This window comes from Polyodon spathula, chromosome 3 (genome assembly GCF_017654505.1).
Source record: "Polyodon spathula isolate WHYD16114869_AA chromosome 3, ASM1765450v1, whole genome shotgun sequence".
NCBI classification, from domain to species: domain Eukaryota; kingdom Metazoa; phylum Chordata; class Actinopteri; order Acipenseriformes; family Polyodontidae; genus Polyodon; species Polyodon spathula.
The window spans coordinates 14,206,764-14,231,108 of NC_054536.1; positions in this window are offsets into that span (position 1 = coordinate 14,206,764).

The window sequence follows — 24,345 nt, forward strand, 5'->3', positions numbered from 1 at the left end:
TGTGTGGATGTGACTTGGAGCAAAGAGTGGAGTTCCGAAGCCAGGTGGGGGTGGCCTGACTGGCTTCAGTCTTCTCTTAGCTGGGCTTCCAGGGAAGAAGTGCCATTGAAATGGGGCAGGTTCGGTGTTGGACCTTGGGATGGAATGGGCTGTCGGTTTGCTGCAGATGACAGGATCTCGCTCTCTTCTGCCCTGCTCTACAGTTTCCTCTCTGTCGCAGGGGGGTGACAGCAGTTCAGCTCTGGCAGACAGCGGCCAGGATAGTTCCAAGTGGATCCCCCTTGGTAGTCAGGGGCGGACGTCGAGTGGGCCAACTGTCTCGTGGCCTGCTGCTTCTCCGACAGCGGCGGTTGTGGGGTAGATGGTGACGTGGATCAAGAAAAGAAAAGCAAGTCCAAAGCACACTGTTTTGGCCATGTGCTACAGTCTCTGGTTTCATTCTTGGTTTTCTTAGTCCACCTTCTCTCTGGCTCCCTTTAGTCTCACAGCCTGTTACTTTCCCCTAGTCCAGGCCACACCCCTGGTGCACCAGCTAACAATCCCTAGCATGCTCGGCGTCCCGATCTCGATCTCTTGATTGTTGCAACATCTCATCCCCTGATTTGTGACAACAGTGTTGTCGCGCAGCAATCTGAGCTTCTAATTGGTGGTGATTCTCCCGTCTCTGACGTCCTTGAGCACCTGCTGCAGTTGAACCTTTGACTCTGGGAGACAGAACCTTCCAGAACGCAGTTACAGCAGATCCAGGGTCATTACAATAATTACTATTAATAATTAATATAATTATTGGTAAATTAAAGTAAACTAAAAGAAGAATTGCTATTTTTTTTGTTTTTGTTTTTTTAGCTCTGTATTAACGTGACTGAAAGAGGGAATATGTACATAGCAAAATGTACTGATGGGCAAAGGGCAAAGCCATTGACATCTGCTTAGATCCAGGGCTAAACATGCCTAAGCCTACACAATTTAGGTCATTAGTTTTCAATGATCTAGCAATCAAATCATTGATGTCCCCCAAAAGCCACTCAGAAATGCATTACTGCAAAAAGACTTATTGATCCAGCTGATGCTGAAGCAGCTACTCTTGGTTCTCACCCAGGACCAGAAGGAAAGTGTTCCTTGTTCACAGAGAGCATAACAAATATTCCCTGGACACAGCATTCTGATCCATGCTGTACTATCTCTATCCACACCATTAAATTACTGTTATATTCTTTTTCTTACAGTACATTGCTACTTCTACAGTAATGTAGCTCATCTTCAACAGCTCAAAAGATTCAAGCCATTTTTGTACAGCAATACTTGAATAGCTAGTTTCAAAGTAGAAGTGCCTAAGATAGAATATTAGGAAGATATTACCCTTCATAATCCTTATTTCTTTCCTTTGATTTTTTTTACTGATAGACTTAAAGTAGGCAATCGTGGAAGTGGTAAAATTAACCTTTTATTTTTAAAGATAATTAACATGTTACTTTTTTTTCCACATATCTTCTTCTAAGATGGCCTTAGTAGTAATAATTGATTTCCATTATGAGAGTAGGTGTTAAAACTTCATGCTGATATTAGACATTTACTCTCACTAAGATAAGCACCAACTAAGACATAACTTCTTTTACTATAAACTAATGTCAGCCTATTTTGCCTCCCTGGCACATCTGCACACATGACAGCTGCAATGCTGGCTGCAGGGATCAACCACTGTGCAGCCTCCCTAGCGCATCAGCTCAACACTTTAAGAGGGCTCAACAGTGATTCTAGCATACTAGTATCACCCCCCTCCATCTCCCACTCAGCTAAGCCCAGCTTACTTACCTTCCTTTACTTATGATGCTTTACGGTCACGAACCAGAATCTTTTTGTCTCAACCAAAGACAGTTGCTGCTCTTCTCTGCTGCTTCAGATAAGTTCTTCACTATGGGTCGCAACTTTTCACCACTGAATTCGATGTCTCTGAGAAACCGGGTTGTGGAGTGTGCCACAAGTCCTTGACAACCCACTTCCACTGGGTAAAACTGGGCTCTCCTTCCTCGCTGTTCCGCTTCAGCAGCCAGTTAAGCATATTGAAGTTTCTTCCTTTCATATGCCTCATCCACAGCATCCCCATGGCACTGTTAACTCTACCAGGTGAACAATGTGTGCTGATCTAGACCACAAGACAATATCAGGTTAGAGGTTAGTGGTGGCAATCTCAGGTGGGAAAATAACAACATCTGACAGCATTTTCCAGTTTCTAGTAGCTTCCAGTTGTCCTAGACAAGTTTTGGTTTTAATAACTTTTGTTGGTGGTTGCTCCCCTGGATGGAGGAATGTTGTTCTTCATGTGTCATATATTGCTGGAATTGGTGGCAACCTGTTGGTCATGCTGCACTTGTCTTCCAATGCTAAGGCCAAACTTTGTAGCATCTGGTCATGACACCAAGTAAACCGTCCTTGGCTAAGACCCACCTTACATCCTGTCAAAATTTGTCTTAATGTAGCTGGCGATGAACACAAGGGACACCACGGATCCTCTCCTACCCATAGATTAAGGTTCTGTGGTGATAAGAGAACATCATATGTTGACCTGATGAGGAAACTGATCCTGCTGTGTTCCATTTTCCCATAGATCTCACCAGCCAAACGTACATTGTTCCATACTCTCCCATCTTGTTCATTCTCCCTGCTTAGCCTGGGAAACTGCCTTTATGCACCTCATCCTCTCCTTGAGTTTAATCAAGTCCTCCTCTCATCTATGACAGGGGTGCTGATATACTGTGAACTGTGGTTTGCTTTCTGCCGCTAGATTTCATTTGACTGACTTGAATGACTTTGTAAAAAGTACTGATCAATGCGAGGTCCCTCAAGCATTTCATTCTCAAACCTGGAACTCCATGTCTTGAGCTAGTCCTTTACAAAGTACTCTCCATTCTCATATCCATTTCCTTTCTAAGTCATTAACCGTGCTGTCAAACCTTGACTCATCTTCCGCCCCTGCTCTTGCAGACTCTAGGGGTATTTTTCTCTTAATTTTTTAGCCTTGGGCAGGTGTCTCTAGCATCCTGTTTCATTTGAAAACACAGAGCTGGATTCAGCCAGCTAAGGTGGCTAACCTCTGCCAGCCCCAATGAGGTCTATGTACTAGCAAAAGTCCTAATTATGTGTTAATTCATAAGGTTATAGTCCTTATAGTTACTAGTTTTTTTAAGTGTTTTTGTTTGTTTTCCATTTGCTTCTGTATATAGTAATGCTAATTTGTATTTAGCAATAAGCTCCTAGCTATGGCATGTGTCTTTCAGACTGACATGCGATAACATTGTACCTCCATCACAGACTTATGTCAGTTCCCTCAGCATAGATGACAACACACCCCTTTCTCCAGTACTGTTTCTGTTGTCAGTAATGTTTTGTTTGTTTTTAAGCCTGGCTTCATAAAACAACATGACACAGCCTGTGTGGTTTACATTTAAATTGTTATTCATTAGAAAAATACCCACTTCAGAATTCCTAAAATCTTACATCAATGACTGTTCGCAGAAGGTTAGTTTAAAATGCAATAAGGATTTCAGCTCACTTCATTAGCTTTAACTGTATTGTAAATGATGAGGGTGTCTTGGTAAATATGTGAAACTACTCTAGTCTAATTAAGCCCTCCTTTGTTTTAGACTTTGTATTTAATTAACAAACTGTGTATTTATTTAGTTAATTTAAATGTAAATTGCTATATTTGGTTCTGGTGTACAGGTATTCAGTTATTGCCGCTCTGCAGTAATGCGTCATTTATGTTTCATTAAGTCTAAGGATAGATACATTTACTGATGCCAACAAAAGATAGTTAGAATAGTCAGCAGGCCATGTTGCACATCGATTGCTGAAGTCTAGTAATAGATTCCTTTAATTAGAAGTCTGGCATCCAGGCAACATTCTATGTGCTTGCCTGCTCATTTATTTTAATTACGAAAACAATCTGTCTCACTTTGTATTTGTGCTGTTATTTTACGTTTATAAAAGATTCAGTGGTTATTGAAAAGCACAAGCCAAGCAAATATCAACTTTTAAAATAGTGCTAATGTATTAAACCTGACATCAATATAAACCAACATATAGTACCAACCGTTTAAAATACATGCCATAATATTTAAAAAATGCTATGACCACTCATTTGATAAAAATGGCTTGGTTTCCATGCATTTTAGAAACTCAAAAATTCTCTCTCCAGTGTCATGAAAATATGATGTAGCACGCATATACACACACATACTTCACACTATAGGAAGTGTGCTACCAAAACATAGTATGGTTAAAAGAGGTGGGTAAATTGCTTTCTCATCTAAAGAGCAGCACAAATTGACAAAAAACATAACTTTGTACCATATGTTCACAAAACTTCAGCAGTGAAGATCTCGATTGTGATGGCCATACCAAGCAAAACAACTGTTAATAATGTCTGTCAATAGTAGCGATTACAGGAGGTTATGGTTTAGAGACCTCTTCATTAAGTATGTTTATTTTATTATTATTTTTTTTTATGTGACACCATTTATTCAACATTTCAAATGACTGCCATATGTGGGGGACTCCTAAAAATATTTAACCCTGTAAGTATTTTCGAAAAGAAAAAAAAAATAAAACACTATTTATGTAACTAGATTCCATTTCTTGTACAAAACACTTTTTTTTTTGTTCTGTCTGGCGACACATAATGTACTGCATAAGGAAAATTCTGGCTTGTGAGGCTGGATTTAAAAGCTAATGATAGAGGGGTGGCTAAGCTTTGTATCACATGTGATACAGAAATGGGTCTTACACGGTTAAATTAATTAATAAGTAACAATTATTAGATGGCATAGAAAAGGGGATATGTGAGTAGCACAATTTACTGCTGTGCAAAAGGTAAAGCCATTTAAATCTGCTTTATACCATGACAGAAACGTGCCTAAGCCTTACTTAAATGCATCACTGCAAAAAGTTAAAAATACTGATCCAGCTGAAATAATAATAATAATAATAATAATAATAATAATAATAATAATAATAATAATAATAATAATTTATTCAAAGAAACACATTTGGGGCTTAATATCAGTTTGCTGCATGACTTACAGAATAAAGTTCCAAAGATTACACAACTGTCAGGGTGGGTTAAACATCTGCTAAGGAATTTGTTGGACTCATTTGCAGGCTGCTGGTGTACTGGATCTCCAGTAACAAAAATGTACCATTCTTCAGACGAAATCCTTGCAATGGCCCTGCAGAATTCAGATTCTGCTATTTAGTACTACTGCATCTATTTACAGTGCCGAGAAAAAGTTTGTGAACCCCTTAGGATTTCCACTTATTTCACAATTTAAAACCTAAAATTTTATTAGATCTTAATCTAAGTCCTAATAATAAATAAAGATAACCTGATTAAACAAATGACACAAAAACATGATACTTTTTCAACATTTATCCACAAATTATTCAACATTCAATATCCATGCATGAAAAAGTATGTGAACCTTTAGATTCAGCAACTGGTGGCACCCCCTTGAGCAGCAATGACTTCAACTGAGCATTTCCTGTAACTGTTGGTCAGTCTCTCACATCGGTTTTGAGGAATTTTAGCCCATTCCTCCTTACAGAAATGCTTCAACTCGATGACATTTGAAGGCTTCCTTGCATGGACAGCTTGCTTCAGGAACTGCCACAACATTTAGACTTTTCAGACTTTGACTAGGCCTTTCTAAAATGTGGAATTTCTTCTTCTGCAGCCATTGTTTTGTAGATCTGCTTATATGTTTTAGATCATTGTCTTGCTGCATGACACACTTTCTGTTCAACTTCAGCTCACGGATGGATGACCTGACATTCTCCTCTAGACTCTTTTGATACAATGCAGAATTCATGGTTGTGTCAATGATGGCAAGCCGTCCAGCTCCTGAGGCAGCAAATCAACTCCAAACCATCACACTCCCACCACCATGCTTGACGGTTGGGATGAGGTTCTTCTGTTCCAATGCAGTGTTTTGTTTTCGCCAAATATAATGTTTACCATTGAGACCAAAAGTTCCAGAAGTCCTGTGGATCATCTATGTGCTCTTTGGCGAACTTCAGATGGGCAGCAATGTTCTTTTTAGAGAGCAGTGGTTTCCTCATGGCTATCCTTCCATGAACACCATTCTTGTTCAGTCCTTTTCTGATAGCTGAGTGATGAACACTCACATTAGCCAAGGCAAGAGTGGCCTGCAGATCCTTGGATGTTACTCTGGGGTTCTTTGTGACTTCCTTGATGATTTTCCAGTTTGTTCTTGGAGACATTTTGGTAGGATGACCGCTCTTGGGTAGAGTAACTGTGGTCTTGAACTGTTTCCATTTGTAAACTATCACACCGGACGCAAACTGAACGAAAAAATAATGGAAGCCTATATTAAGAAGCCTATATGAGAATTCAAAATTTGCCTTGTTGTCTTCACCTGCAGTGTGCGTTATTTCATTTAAATCAATATCCTGTGTGCATTGGCCTTCTCTTCAGTGAACTGACAATTTGCATTATTTGAGGAAAAAAATAGACTGGACAGCAGATAGGTGACTCCCTAACCTGTCAGTATATGCCTGTTCTGGTAAGTCAGTTACCGTATTTGAAATCTATATTAAAAATCTATATTTCTAGCCTCTATATATTGTGGTGTAGCATACCGGCCAAGGCTGATCTGCACCCTTGAAATATGACAGACACAAGAACTTGCAGTTTAAAGTGCTTTTCTGTGCACTTTTAACAATAACACAAATATATCAAAACATAGGAGCAAATCAAAAGTTTTAACAAAACCCAAACCCTTCAAAATAAACAGAATACCACACCCAAGTGACGGCTATGATGGTGCTTTTCACTTTATTCACTTTCCTTTTTTTTTACTCTCTGTCACTCTCACCTACACAACCCACACCTCATTCATTCCTTTGTTCTTTTATGTTGCGTGACCAGGGGTAATTAACAATCATTCATTCAATTACCACCTGGCCAAATTCCACACTTTTCAAAAAAACAATCAAACAATTAAAAAAAAAAAAATCTCTGTTACCACACCCACACAACCTTGTATTAAGGTGCAGTAATTGTACAAAATGCATTCAGTGTGCAGTGAGCAAAGATGATAGAACTCAAAAGATGATAGAATGCTTAGAATGAAAATCAAACATCATAAACATAAGCCTACTAATCTACTCCTCCATCATGAAGCAAAACATATTCAAATTAGTGCAATAATTCAAAATGAGTGAACATATATTATATTAAAAAAAAAAACTAAAGAAAAAAAACTCCTGTATACATGTTATCATAACATTGTGTTCATAAAAAACGCAATGCCCTACATAGAGTGTCTCATAAAAAAAAAGTGTATTTAACATGCCACCTTCCAATAGACTGTAGATATAAATTGCTACAGTATTATTAGACGTTATAACTATGACCCCAGGCAACACTGCCAGCAAAGCCAGGGTGACACTCGAAAATAGAATCATATTTGTGCTAATATGTTGTGTGACAGGTAGGGACTCTGAGCAATCACAGCACTCTACCCAAGCATGTGCTCTACCAGGATATAAATGAATCCACATGTTTTTATTAATTCAGTTTTATTTTAAATTACTCAGAACTATATTTCATTATTCATTAGCCACATTTTAATGAACAAGAAATTGAAGGCAGCATATATACTTAGAAGCTTGTGTTACCAGACATCTCAGGAAAAACGGATCATCCCAGTTTTCAGCATTCATTTTTTGTCCCGATCAGAAACAGTAAATTTGTTCAATCATCCCGTTGTTGCTATTGTATTCACATTTTTTAAAAGTACAAAACTGAATCAGTGTGCTCCCCAAGCTAATAGCAGACTCATTTCTTAGATTGTGTTGGCGCCATTCAAAAGTAAAATGAACAATTCTATGGATTATTTGTTTAATGTTATTATTGATGCAGGTTTAACTGGCAGTGCATTGCCAATCTACAGTATCTTCTGTCAAATATCAATCAGATATTTGTTGTGCGGTCCAGTGGTTAAAGAAAAGGGCATGTAAGTAGGAGGTCTCCAGTTCAAATCCTGGCTCACTCATTGTGTGACCTTGAGCTAGTCACTTAACCTCCTTGTGCTCTGTCTTTCAGGTCCTGCAGCTGATGATGATTTACACACTCTAGTCTCTGTAAGTCACCATGGATAAAGGAGTCTGCTAAGTAAACAAATAATGAAAACCCTGCCTTTTCCATTGTTCAGTCATGCAAGAAAGTTTCTAGCATAGAGAATTAACATGTACATTAATACATTTATGTAATAAACACTTGGCAAAATGTTGCCATAGTACTGTGTGTAATGTAATCCAAAAGATTAATTAGTTTGACTTTCCACAGCAACTCTGTTTATTACAGCATTTTTATTTTTTATTACTATGATGTATGAGCAGTTTATTTTTTATTGGCTTGAACTTTTCTCTCAAATACTATATAAAAAAAGATATTTAAAATTCTTTATTCTATGTGACAAAAGTGAAACAGCCACTGAACTTAATATGCTCTTGCAGTTTAACTTATTTTGATGTTCAGTACTAATGAAACACTTCAGTGAAAATGATAATGAGGCCACTCCCCAAATTTATGTCCAACACCTGGCAGTAACGCAGGAATAAAAACTTGGGGCAAAACATGATATCATAATCACATCACAGGGCAAAACCTGGCTGCGCCCTTCTGCACTCTGTGGATAATTTGTTCCAGTCTGAGGGGCCAGCAAAAGCAAAAGCAAAAGCTTTCCTTCAGGTAAGAATGTGTTTATTTATATGTGGCTGAATCTATGAATGTAAATTAGATCAGTGAAATATTTTTGGAATGGAAGGCAATTGCTTTTCAAAGCGCATCTGCAAATTCCTCCAGTGCTGCCTGTCTCATGTTTCAGTCATAACATTATGTTGAAGTTATAGTATTAAAATGTGCGTTCATCACATAGATCAGTTAAGCTTATTATACATTTCTCTTTCCACAGTCTGTCTGTTATATGATTTCGCCAGCAGTTATTACTGACAACAGACTTGCCAACGAGTTTCATGGTAAACTACACAATACAAGACATTTGCTTGTGGAAAGGAGGGGTTATTTGGTTTTTGTGCACGCACACAATATTATTTGTTATGCGAGAAAGTGAGTTTACATTAAGCTAACTGATTGCTTGTGGAATGTGAATGGTGTCACAACCAACAACATTGAGTTATGTGTCACAGCCTTTATAGTTCCTGCCTTTCCATAGACATATGCAGTGTAAGCTAGATTCGTCAAAGTGTACATTTGGTAAGCACCAGTACCATCTAGTTCATTGTGGGAGAAATTCGTAGTTATAATTGAATGTACTTTATAAAATGAAATTTTCAAATCTTAAACTATGAGACTTGAGATGCTGTGATGTTAATTAAGTTCTGCGTGTGTGTGTGTATGAATGCAAGACGATATCGATTGTGTTTTGTTCATTGCGTTTCATTTATGCCTGGCTATGGTATGGAACCCTCATACACAGGAATGCAGACTTTATATATATATATATATATAATATATATATATATATATATATATATATATATATATATATATATATATATAAAGTAGCATACATTTGTATTTTAAATGCTTCATTGTATTATAACAAATTCAATGAGAGCAACTGCACTTTCCTGTTGCAATAAGTTTTAAAACATCAGGTGTGAGTGTGACAGACTTGACAATGATAACAGGCAGACCTCCAAAAATGTACGCGCCCCTCTTTATTTTGTTGAAATATCAAATCGCACAATATGTCAATCAAAACCACTTGACAAATGTGGGGGGCACCGGCTGAACAGCAAACATTTTGAGTTACGCTACAAGTGGCCCGCTCTTAAGCTGACCAAGTCATTTGGCCCACCAAATTTAATTGCTGACTCCTATAAAGGGTTAAGAAGTGTGACACCTGGTGAATACGAGGTGCCATGTCTTCCCATGAAATGAAATGAAATGACTTGTTACCAAGAACCATGGAACGTTTAAGTGGATAGAAATTCCTAATTTCCTTATTCTAAAAGTTAATTGAAAAACCAATTGGTTTTAGAATAATTTTAATAACAAATCTTGTGGACGCAAGTTTAAGAGTTGTTTAAGTATGTTTCCCCAGTAAATTTGAAATGTTTATTGTGTTTTAATGAAGTTTAACACTGGAACCGTCACAACAGTCATTTTTTTACGATTTGAGATTTTCAAATTGAAATTACTCTGTGTTTCTGAAAGTTATGCAGTTGTCCGTTTATGACTTTTGCTAAATACTTGTATTAAATACCCTGATGGCATTTGAAAGGCAGGACTGCAAAAATAAGGAAGTTATAATCCCGCTCATCTAGACCCGTCATTATGACTGCCTTTTACAATACATGTTTTTATTTTGAATATAACCACCAATATTCTATTTGTTTATATACAAGCCTGTTATCTCTACCCCCACTGAGCTTGCCTCTGCAGTGCCAGCCGCTTTGCCTGCATCTTCTCCTGCAGCAGCTGCAGGCGTGCTAGCCATGCCAACCTCTTCACCCGCAGCAGTAGCAAGTACAGCGACTCCAGCTGCATCGCCAGCAAGAACAGGCATTCATGAGACTGGGAAGGATAGCACTATTACAAATATAATATTGACATCGCCAAAATGGCACAAAGGAAAAATACTCTACACAGCACTCTGTGCTTGTCAATTTTCTTTTAAAGGAGATATTTAACTGTCATTTCATTCATTTCCCCTCAGTTTCAGTAACAGTTAAATATTTACTCTAAATGAAAGACTGTCAATCACAGAGTTCATTGGGAAATTGTAATACTTGCAAATCAACTTGGAGGGTATATGCTGTACATTGTTGTATTTTCAGTGAAGTTTCAGTGAAAAGTACTCTACAAGTACAGTTCATATTACAGTAGGATTTTACTGCAGTCATCAAAGAGGAGATGGTTTCCACTTTTTGACTGTCTATCTCGACTAATATATCCAGAGATATTACAATATTGTTTTGTATGTGATGCGTGAGTGCTTAGATCTGTACAGAAAATGAATTTAACTCCCACTGAAGCAACTCCTCAGCTGTGGCAATACCATTCAGACTCGTTACCATTCATTCTAACTTGGCTGGAGTGACCACCCAATATGGTGAACTGTAGATTTAGGTTAGCAACGTCAATGAATACAAGTGGTTTTGCAATCAAGGCCTGCCACATATATATACCCGATATATATATATATATAATATAACATTAGATATATCTATAGATATATATATATATATATATATCTTCCGATATAGAATATTGATCAGTTCTTGAAAATTGTACAATCAGTTTCCATTCTATCATATAAAAATAAAGAATGCATTTGTTTAAGTAAAAAAATTTGAATTTGATGTTTTCCAAGGTTCAGCCATTCCTATATATTCAACTCTTTCCATCTACCTTTTTAATGAATTCCTTCTCTCTTCACCATGATTTCATTGTTCAGCAACAGTATCATGAGATGTTCAGATCCTTTTTATGTCTAAAATCCATCATCAAATGAAATTACTGAACTATCTTTAATTAGCCGTCTCAACTTTGCTGTATGTTTTATCCAACAATGAAGGTCATTTAAATCTTACATTCTCAAACTAGCATCCTTTATCAAAGAACTGTTCCACCACATCAATCTCAATGCTGGCTGTTAAGCTGACATCCAGATGTGTTGTCAGTTTCACACTACATGGAAAGTGATTTTTTTTCCTATGATGAACGTGTCAGTTCTCCTGAAGACCTTGGTTGTTTCTAGAATCTGCTCCTTCAGAAAGTCTGTGGTACATTAACCACGTACTTAATAAACAGGAGTGATCAAACTCTACCCAGCAGCATTATGTGCACACCAAAGGTCCAGAAAATATATTGCATTAAATTATGATAATCGTACAACAGTTGTCATCATGAACAAAAGTGAATTTCCGTTGCTAATATTAAGCATGCATGCAGATTCTCTTTTCACATTTCAGTTATTGTGAACTTGACAATCAATCCAAATAGCTGCATCACTGTCTAACATTTATAAGAAATCTCAGTGCTTTCATTCACCAATCATGACTTCTCATTTGCCAGCTCTATCTTGACCTAAAATAGATAAGAGTAATAAATCAATCATTTATAAGTGTAAACATTTTAACTATAAATAAAGTCTTGTTTAATGGTTTCTAACTGCAACCCTGATTATTGGGTCTAAATTTGACCTTGTCTTTTCAGTAAGACTTTCTCAACAGCCAGATGGTAAAGCCCTCAAATAAGGGGTCTGTTGCTTAATTTGAAGGAACTGGAAAATGGAATTCCTTTTCCATTGTATTTATAAATAACCAAAAACTGCAGACTATTCTCATTTAATCTATCACTGATCAATTAATCCTCAAATTAAACAAAAGGTTATGCTACAGTGTGTGAAGGCAACTTCTCATTCCAGATGTTCATCAGATACCAATACTTACTGTTCTTAAATACATATATATATATATATATAATATATATATATATATATATATTATATATTATATATATATATGATATATATATATTGAGCATCCTTGGACCCTCAAGGATTTGCTACCCCAAGTTTAAAGGTTTTTTTTTGCTTTTTTTTCCTTTTGTTTTGTGAATTAATAACATAAGAAAATGTTAGATCCAAGGAGCCATTCAAGTTAGGTCTTAAAGGATCCTTATGGTTCAGCATCATTAACCTATTCCATGCCCTCACCATTTCTGTATAAAAGAGGTGTCTCCAGATATCTTTCTAAATCTGTCTCCATCTAATTTCAAACTGTCCTCTCATCCTGGTTTCTGTGCTGCACTTAATATATTCTGTGCTGCACTTGTTATATCTTTAACACTGTAAACTTCTTTTCAGATTTCAAAGACCAATCAAGCTCCCCCTAATTCTTTTTCTATGCTAAATTAATTCAGCTCACTCAACCTAATTTCAGAGCTCATTCCTATAAGCCCTGGGTTCCGTATGGCTGCTCTTCATTAAGCTCTCTCCACAATGTCATTTCTGTAATGTGGGGACCAGAATTAAACACAGTATTTTATGTTTGGTCTCGCTAGTGCATTGTACAACCTCATCATAACCTCTCCATGTTTAACTGTATTGCCTTTTATTTGCCTTTTATAATTGCTTCCCTACACTGTATGGGTGCTGACAGCCATGAGTCTACTTACAGCACCAAAGCATATGCCCTGCTCTAGTTCTATACCACCCCAGAGCCGGCATCAGGGGGTGGCGCGAGGGATTCTTTAATATCTTTGCCCATACCAAACCTTTTTTCTTTTCCTGAAGTCCATTATCGAAAAACAAAAACAAAAAACTGTTCTCCTGGTTGTTCAAAAATACGTTCAGTGAAAGTAAACTAACTTTTCCACAGTTGTGGTAATAAGTAAATAATGTATGATATATCGAATATGCCAGCAAAACACAAGGCAGGGTGTTCAAAGTGAAAACAGCAGAAAAGACAAGAAGAAACTTCCCAAAAAGAAGCAGAAAATGCTAAAAAAAAAAGTGCACAGTAAATGGTTTAAAAGTGGTCCGACAACAGCAGAAGTGTAGTGCAGCAGCAGAACTGCCAACCTCCTGCTCTCAACAACAGCAAATACAAGATACCGAATCATTTATTGTAAACCCAGTGCCCGGTCAGTCACCTTCATGTGATTATGATGATCCAGCTACTTGGCCTGACTTTTGTACAAAAGAGCTAAGAGTTGAAATCGTGAAACATAAATCTGTGCAGCTAAAGAAACTAATGTTGAATTCCCCTCCAAAAAATTGGGGGGGGGTGGGGGGTCTACTTCACACTCTTGCACCTGGGCCCAGTAAATCCTAGCACTGGCCCTGTACCACCCATTTGGTATCTGAATCCTTCATTTTTGTGATCGGCATGTAACATATTGGCAACATCTGTTATATTTTTTTCCCATTTTTATATGAAATCTAAATCCCTTTGCATTTCCAGGGTGGCTGAAAATGTGTCGCCCACTCCTGTATCACTTTTGCTAATTTTCCCTTGATCTGAGCCCTTGATATAGCTTAGACAACAGGGGTTCAAGCACAGATCCATTGAGTATGTGGTCCCAACTAAAAATTCTGACAGTTAATCTGTAAATGGAATGGATTCATATGTATTTGACTTTACACAGATAAATAGTAGATAGGCAAATCAAACATAGTAATGTTGTAAATATCCATTTAGTCAGGCTTCATGGATTTGTGCTAAGTGTGTCTTTATACACCTTTTTGTATTGCGTTACAAATTGTTGAAGACTGTCTAAGAGCATAGGTCTGTGAGCATAGTGTACATGCATAAAATGTGAATCCACTTGATAAAAAAGGGAAGCTTAAGTACAGTACAGTATAGCCAAGAAACATAATACCCTAATGGAAGACTTGTTCCAAGATCCCCTGCTTGATATACATTGTCAGATAAGCACTGTATTAAGAACTGTGATTAGAGCTTCCATAGAACATTTAACAGCACCAGTTGATACAATGGTAGTTTCCTACTCAATCTTGTCTACCGTAACAAAATCTGTATACATAAAGCTTCAGATAGGAAAATTATAAAAATCCTAGAAAGCATGCCTGCTATGGAAACACAGGAAATGAATACTGTCTAAAATAATTTGGCTTCAAGAAAAAAATCTTAAGTGCACAAAGCACGTACTTACATAAAATTGGCATTGCAGGGACTGTCAAGTATTCTCGGCGTACCAACACCAGCAATTTTTAATCTTGGGCTTGCTGTCAATCCAAACGAGTAATGCACCTAAACTGAAAAGTATGATCTCCCCTCTGGCAAGTAGTTACTCGTTGTAAGACGATATGCCAGGAAACAGATTTGAACAAAGGAGTTGCCACCAGCATTGCTGCCCTGAGCTGTTCTACACATCAGGAAGAATGATTTTCACAACAGCGCTGCTGCCCTGAAGCTGAATGTAATGGGACTCTTGCGACATATATACAGGTTTCTTTTAAAATCTTAATTACCCCTCCATACTATGCATGAGAAAAAATGTGTGCAGCATGCCACTACTCAACTGTATTTAAGTCATTCCCTTTAAATGTTACATTGGCTACATGTCAATTACCTCTCCCTCTTGTTTAAACATAACAAAATAATTGCCTGTGGATATACTTTTTTTTTTTTTTTGGTAAGTGCATTATTCATTATTTCTTAATATATCCCTAGGGGGCTACGAATAAAGCCTGCCAACGTCTCTGACTCTGTGCTAGTGTAGTGCAGTTCTATAATGTATTTATTACAAAAAACTTTGTTAAAAAAAATCCCTTACAAATAATGACAATTAACAGTACAACCTGAAGACACAATAGCCAGGAAATGCCATAACAAACCTTATCAACAATTCCTTTAAGGAAAAGTTCTACTAAACAACAATAAGGGGAGTAGTGCAAATCCATTTTCAATTATCCCCTGATCATCTGTTGTTGAACATTGTTGATGTTTTATTAATAATAATCTTTATATAGCGCCTTTAATAGTGGCCCACCATCACAAAGTGCTTTACAACATACGAGACTAGGGTGTGTGAACTATGCATCAGCTGTAGACTGACTTGTAACAATGTCTCACCCCAAAGACGGAGCACAAGGAGATTAAGTGACTTGCTCAGGGTCACACAACCTATGTTTTTTTTTTTTTTTTTTTTTTTTTTAACAAAGCACAGTTTTGAAAGTCATGTCAAAGATGTAAAGAATAAGAGTTGTACTACCAGGCCATTTTTGTTAAGTAGCAATATGATGTAATAACATATAAGTACTCATGTGGATTTGTGTTATTCCATTGGGTTCTCCTGACACACAAATTCAAGCAATGACAGCATAAGGAATGGAACTCCTGCAATCATAACATTCCTTGATCCACCAAATTGTGCTGTGTACAAACCTTACAAATGAGTATGCGGTTATAATGGTGATTAAAACTGACAACTATTTGTGATTTAAGTCAGCATGACAACACAGGTAATTTAAGTGTTTCCTGTCTGAAGTATCTGCAGATTATATTATGTATGTGGGTATTCATTCTCCAAGATGAACAAACATTATTAATAGGCCTATGTTGAGCAATGAGTACTGTATAGATGACTATTCAAAATTATTATGGTAATTTTTCAGATTTTTCAGTGGAATATGCTAGTAATGTTGTTTATTTGTATTCAGAAAAAAATATATAGCACACCTGTCTTCCCTTATGGAACAAACACATATTTTTAATATATGGTAGTATGATCCTTCTATTTTTCATATATAGAAATTGGCCCCTATTTATATATTTAAAATATATGGGATATATTCAAAATATATTTTAGTCTGTAATCCATATATTTATTGTATATTGTGTAGTGTGCAAGGTATAATTGTATTTGGAATAGTTTGAATTGTAATTATAAAATACCTTGTTTTGAATTCAAATCATGTTGAACCCGACCTTTATCAAAAGAATCAGACTAGACAACGTTTCTAGTGAATACAACGTAACAGTTTTATTAGAAATAACACTAAACAAAGGAAAAATTAAAGGAGCAACAACTAAACTAAGATAATTAGGAAAGTAAGGATATACTAAACTAAATAGTACAGAAAATAAGGTTCAAACAACAACAGCCCCCACTGCCACTGGTTGATTAACGATTAGCGATTCAATGCAATCTATGGGCGATTCCCTTAAGGTTACAACTGCATTTCCAGATAGCTATTTAAGACGAAGGTTTTAGTCTTAACAGGGGTATCGTTAGTAACACAAATATTCATTTTTGTTAATATTTGATAATCAAAGCATTGTTAAATCAGTCTCATATATATAGTTTTGGTTCAGAAGGCAATTCTCACTCTTGCGAGATGAAGACGCTTTTTGTGTCCATACAACCTATCGAAAATTATCTATTATCAAGACAGCAAAACACAGAAAGATAATTGCCTTATGGCAAATCAATCTGTATAAATCACATACAAACAAATACTATAGTGTTCATTAACTCAAAGCATGAATTGAAAGCAATAATACTTTTCTAACATTCCACTTAAAACAAAACATTTATTTTACTTTAAGGTCTACTTATTCTCGAGTTCATAACATGATTAAAACACTACTTACTGAATGCTTAACAGACATGCACTACCTCTTCCAGCTGTTCTGTGTCTTCAACAATACAGGCGCTCGAAGCTCTCCTGCTGGCAAGGACAAGTAGGTTCTGGGGTCTACCTTCGTCGCACCCAGTGTATTGTTATAGAAATTATCAGTGCAAATGTAGCCTATCTGAACTTTGGCTCTGTAGTACATTATACTGTAGATTTTATTTGAGTTATACAAATAAAAACCTAAGAGTAAATAATGAAATCTTGGTATAGAAAACGGCATACTAGATATTACAATAAAGTTTCCTTACAGGCAGAAGATCATGGATTTTGCAAAAATGTATTTGTAATGTCAGACTCCCCCCACAATATGTACAATGTACACTTTCACCTTCACATGTCTGTATGCAAATATCACATATTCTTATAATACTGTAAGTGTTCCGTGGGTACTTCTAATCATGTTGTGTATAATTTATTGCTGCGCAAAAAGTACCAGTGAAAATGCAGGATCAGACGAATTCACTGAACTATTAATTGTAAACAAATTGTGTATCGGGTTAGGGAGTTCTATAGTAATTTTAAAAGCTATACATACATGGTGTACATTTATAACAACCAACAACTACAAACACAAATGGCACTTCAAATGTACTTATTTATAACCTACAATCATACATACTAAAATACATACAGAAGAAGATAATACATTTCAAAGATGGCTTGCCCCCCGCCCTATCCAAAAAAAGTTGTTGTTTTTTTTTTTTTTTTTTTAACCAAAATAAGATTGAAAATGCACATTTAAAAAGTTGTATATAGTAAGCTGTGTCAAAATATCCCCCCAAATATATGACTAGTGGAGTTTAACTTTTTAAAAAAATTTTTACCCACACCCCAGATAATCGTAAATCAGCATTGTACATGTGAAGTGTTCCTTTTTTTTTTATTTAGTCATTCACAATTATTTTTTGTTATTTTCTCCCAATTTGAAATGCCCAATTATTATTTAGACTCAGCTCACCGTTAGCACTCCTGCACTGACTTGGCAGGGTGATGACAACACACGCTGTCCTCTGAAGCGCGTGCCGTCAGCCAATTTCTTCTTTACACACTGCGGATTCACCATCCAGCCACCCAGGAGCTACAGTGTCAGAGGACAACACAGCTCCCGGGCAGCTAACAGGCAAGCCTGCAGGCACCCGGCCAGACTACAGGGGTTGCTGGTGTATGGTGAGCTGAGGACACCCTGGCCAACCTAGACCCCCCCACCCCCCCCAGTGATGCTCAGCCAATTGGGCGCCGCCTCCTGGGAACTCCCATCCATGGTTGACTGTGGAATATCCCAGACTTGAACCGGCGACATCCAGGCTATAGGGCGTATCCTGCAGTCACACAAAGCGCCTTTACTGGATGCACCACTTGGGAGCTCCATACATGTGAAGTGTTCTTAGCAAATGTACATTCTGGGTGACAAAATGCACAATTTTAAAAATGAAGTTCTCAAATTATACACAAAAAAGATTTTCTGATTATTTTTTATTTCCATTTGGGTGCTGCTTACTGTTATGGTTTCCATAACAGCGTATTGTGCTTCCATTCATTTTTCTTGATCTCGATAACATGAATTTTGAATAACGAGTTCCCCTTCTCTAGTCGTTGAGACAGGAGTCTGATACAATAACACTGTTTTTTGAAAATCCCCCAGTAGGTCTTGCAGATTTTTCTGATTTATCTCATCATACTTAACTGATCTCACCATACTTTGCTATGCACTGTACACAAGCACCCCATATCACAATAATCTTGCGGATTTGCAATGTGCTCTAAGTGGTCTCCACTTCAACTGTATAAAATGTGGTTCTGTAAATGTGTTTTTTCTAAGATCAGTTTGGCCACAAACTGTCTTTTCAATGAGTCATGCAACAAGTAATAATAATATTTTTTCTTTAAAAACATTAAAACCCATGTGCCTGTTACCAAGTGACTATACAGTGATTCTAAATGTGGTTTCTGATGACCTGTGACTGGTACTGATGAATCTGTCAACAACCCCCCCCCCCCCCGGCCACTGTCAGCCAAGTGTTTACTCTAAAGGTGTATATTGAAACACTACCATATTAAAATATGTATATATTTATACATCCCACAATATTATATTAATTAGGATTATTACATTTTTATTTTTAATGGAAATCTTCTAATTTCCAATAAGTTTCAGTTTAGTTTTAATTATGGGTAAGGGACATGTTTTAATTAAACACACAACCAGTCAGGCAGATATCACAAATTAATTAATATAATCATTTCACCAAGTTTGGAAGCCTTGAATTTGCATTTACCACTGTGACTGACAACTTAAATAGCACCATAGAGAATTTTCTAATTAAGTTGACCTTTTAGTTGGATGCCAGAATATTGTGAAAAACTAAATGAAACTCTCATGATAAATAGTTGGTGTCAATACATCTGTCCATCCTAAAAAAAGAGTTATTACTGCACTGTAGATAGACCACCTTGGTTTATAATAGACATCTCTGATATTAACTGAATAGACAACACTATGGATTATGGGTAGCTGGGTGGGTGCAAATGGACACAATCAGACTACGTCCTATGAAGTGATTTTGGAATATGTTTTCTCCAGAGTTTTCATGCCTGTGCTACAACAGGTATCGACCATAAAATTGGGGCATGGCCTCATTATCATTTTCACCCAAGTGATTTGAAGACAGAGCAAAGGTTTGCCTTTCCAATTCAAGTTAACCTTATTAAAAGCAGGTCTTATCAAAGAGGAAATGCTCACAGGGAAGCTTCTAAGCACACACAAAAAAAAAAAAAAAAAACCAAAACAACTTGTGGGGGATACAAATGAGACATTGTAGAGAAAACTAACAGGTAACTTTCGTTAAAATTTATTATTTATTCATTTAAAAAAAATTAATGTATGATGGAAAAAAGTCACAGATTTTAGTTTGCAGATATTTTCATTGTGGATGTTGTGTAAATACATCCAAATTACTTAACATAGGCAAAACAGATATGTTCTACAGTGATTTGATGTATCTGAAAATATCACACATTATCAGGTAAATTAATTTAAGTGAGAGATGTCATCTTGTGCAGTTTGAAAGGAACGTAAAGCAAAGTGTCATTGTTTTGATTGATTTGAGTCACTGCTGATTTGTTAACATCACAGTGGGCTTCTGCTGTCTGTTCGAAGCTTGCTGGTGCTGGCAACTTATTATATGGTGGCACTAAATCATTTTCTAATAACAGTGTTGTTTTAACTTGATAACTATGCCTTATGTTTTATACACAGGATAAGATGTATTGGAATTTCTTTCACTGTGATTGGTTGATTTATCATATGTAATATATAATATGAGATTATGTGTGATGACTCTTTCTTCCAAATTTGTAATAAACCTAACTTCCAAAGATAATATTCTACTCTTATACACTTATCTTTTATTTACTGAGTCTATAGTCCATTTACTGAGTTTTATATTTTGTCTTGGATCTAATGTCTGAAGTAAAGAAGAAACATATTTTCTTTGATCCTAGGGTAGACGTTGTTATATAAAATATTATTTTTAGCTAGATAACAGATAGAGATAAACAGTGTATTAGAAGACCATCTGTGTTGCACAGCTTGTTTGTCTAACAGGAAGACATTAGAGAACATTTCCAACAAGAATAGTCAACATTAGGGAGGTTTTATGGAACTAAAAACTAAACAAAATAAAAATTGTGTTCAGGGACACAGGTTTTATATGGCACTGAAAGTAATTGTTGGAAAGGTACATCAACTTCATCAACAGAACAAGGAGGATCCAGTGGTACAGAGACCAACATACTGCCTGCTATGCTTAAAGAACTGTGCTCCATTTCCATAGCTGCCAGATGCAACTTTATTTTACTGAACTTAATCATTAGTTCATTACAATGGCACAGGCCAAAGGCAACCAATCTCATAATATTGCAACTGTATAAAAACAAATAAAAAGCATAAATATATTTATAGATAACACAATATATCATTTTTGCAAGTGTACAGAAGCTGTTGCAATGTGTATAATGTGGTTTATTTCATTTTAAGACTCCAATCATGGGCTTAGTTTAACACTTTGCTTGGAATAATAATAATAATAATAATAATAATAATAATAATAATAATAATAATAATAATAATAATAATAATCTGGAATGATTTTTTCTTACCACAGCTGTCTCCATTTTGTGTGCTTTTTCTTGGTATCAAAATAAAGGTAAGTGATTAAAGTTTAATCACATGTAAGGATATCCCGCCAGCAATCTTCAGTTATGATATATGTTCATTTTAAACACTTGGGGTGCATACAACACGCGATACTACATTTCATTGATGTCTGTAACATTTCTGAGGTGTTTAAGTGGTAATTTGTAAGTCCAGTGCGAATCTGGCTTCTGTGTTTTTTTTTTTTTTTTTGTGTCGCGGCTTTTATGAGATTCTATCATTTCCTTTCAGGTTCATAATCCCACCTAGAGCCAGCTTGCTCACCCAATGGCGCCTATTGTGTGTTTTCTGGTCCCCAATGTAATGACTAACCGGCCTGGAGCCAAGCCCTAATCAGCATCAGTCAAGGCCCCTGATGGTCAAGGGCCTCCTTTCCTATCCATAACTATCAAGCACAAATCTCAAAATAGCTCTATCACAAGCTTTTCAATCTCAAGTTGCACAAGCACCTCAAACCTATTATCAAGATTCTCAATTGCTTTCTCCGCCCTAGCTCGTACCCCACTAAACCGCAGCTATATAAAATGTATACTCTTTTCAACTTCAAGCAATGTCTTCTTAAAGTAATTGTAGCTAACACAGTTCCATAAAATGTCTCTGTTCATTTTATAGGTCTCCAATGTGCAATTTTTAATTTTCATATTTGTATTTCATATTCAATTGTTTTTATCATTGTGTGTCTCTGGGATTGTAGTCCAATGTATCATTAGTGCTATTGCTAGCACGGCTCTAAAAACTACAAATCTCACATATCACTGTGCCTTCAACAACATGGGCTTTTTGATCAGTGTTGAGTACTCATGGTTTGCAAACAGTTAAAGGCATTAAGAGCTAGAAAAAATATTGTATTAAACCAAAAAGTTAAGTAAAAAAAAAGATAAGTTAAAAGCTTTCTTTTATATACAGTATTGGAAGAAATTAAATTGCAAGATTTTTCCTTATCTGACATTTTAGATGTTTAAGTATTCCACTTGGTCATCTGAGACGCCAATTCATTCTATTCAATAAGTTATAGCATCTTTAGTTCAGCCAAGGCTGAACTAAAGAAATAATGCAATTTTGTAGCAGAAAACAGTGTCCCAACATTGTTTTACTGCATGACAATCTCCAATCAAAAAGGAGTATTTGTTAAACATGTTTCCCACTTATTCAAAATTACCTTAAAAACCACAGGTGTTCATTTTCTTTATGTGAATAATAAAAAAAAAAAAGAAAATGGAACTGAAGCACTCTCTCAAAAGTATTCTCTGCTGTGTATTCATGAAATAAGTCATCTTGATGAAAAGCAATTTATTTTTTGTTGAAATACCACAGTGTATTTTCATTATTCATAGAAAAAGAAAAGGTACATTTGAATGATAATGGAACTTGTCTGTGTTATAGTATTTTATATGCAGATTAAGGTGAAGAAAACAACGTATGAGAACTGAGGCAATTTAAAAGAAAAAAAATTAGAAAAAATGAGTTGTAACTTGTGTCATTATTATTTATTTATATTTATTTTATTCTGTTTGAATATATTGTAGGGTGCAATCTAATTATAATCTAACAGATTTCCATACCGTGTGTTAGTTGCAACATGGAACCTGCTTAATACATTTGTTTATTTCCATTCATTATAGTTCAGTGGGTCATTTTCATATACTATACACCAATACAATATTATATCAGACAAGGACAATGTCAGGAGCAGAATATATAATATAAAATATCATAATGTTGATCACATTACTTGATCATATTACCTGTCTTAAAACATTTCTGTGATGTCACCCTTTGATCTTTTCATTGATTAATTCCATTAATCTTCAAATTAAATGACTGCGTGTCTTTGAAGAGAAGGGGAGTGTGGGGCAGATATATTGTTAATTAAGGAATCCACAGTTTATGACACAAATCCACAGAAAACAATTGATCAATGAAACCACAATATTTACACAATATTTATCTTCCTGTGAGTTTTTGTCCACGCAGTAGATGCATGATCAGACATTATATTTAACCACTGGGGGTTTGATGTGTTAGTTCTGTTTTTCCAGTTTAGAAAAATGGCTTTTATAAATTTGTTTTTTAAAGAAAGGTCATCTAGTAAGCATAGTGCAAGTGAGGCACGAATGTTACAGCTAAGGATAAACTTTTCTGTTATTGGACAGTACCATTGTACATGGGCATAACTGTCTATCTCATCTCCTGAACAGTATTGTCATGTTTAGGTGTCTGAAAGATCCATTCCTAGAAACTAAAAATAACATTTGTTTTAAAAAATATGTTTGGATACCCATCTTTCTGTTGACATGCTTTAAAAAAAACAATAAAAGTACTTTATGTAAAATATAAAGCTGTCATGGCAGAACATCAACACCTTCTTGCTCATCTTGTCCTCATTTGTTTCTGTGCTGTATGTAGCTATGTCCTTATTACATTTATTCTTGCATTGCCATTCGCCTACTTAGAAATGCCAACAACCATCTGTTTAAACTCTACAAGTCATTTAAAATCTGAGCTGTGACAAACATGTACGCACTGAAGGAAGCCATTTCATAGCAACAAAAACTATCACAGAAAATGTCTTTGCTATGATAACATGTAGACCATGTTTCTGTGACTTACGCAGTACTGCCTGTTTTATAGAAGGTATTAAACCCATTTTAAGTCAATCAACAGCTTTCCTGCAGGTGACTACATTTTTAGAGGGAACAATGTTAATTTAGTCAGCATTGCTATTTAAGTCAATGTCTCAGTCTAGTCAACAGCAGCCTTTTGGGATTTCCATCTTGTCTTTGTCCATGGAACTAACTTAGTAACAGGCAATGACTCTTGGTGCTCCAGGGTTCACGCACCCATAGGGTATAATAAGTGAGTGCTCAACACCCACCCCATGACAGGTTTTGTTTTATGCGATAAAGGCGATTAATG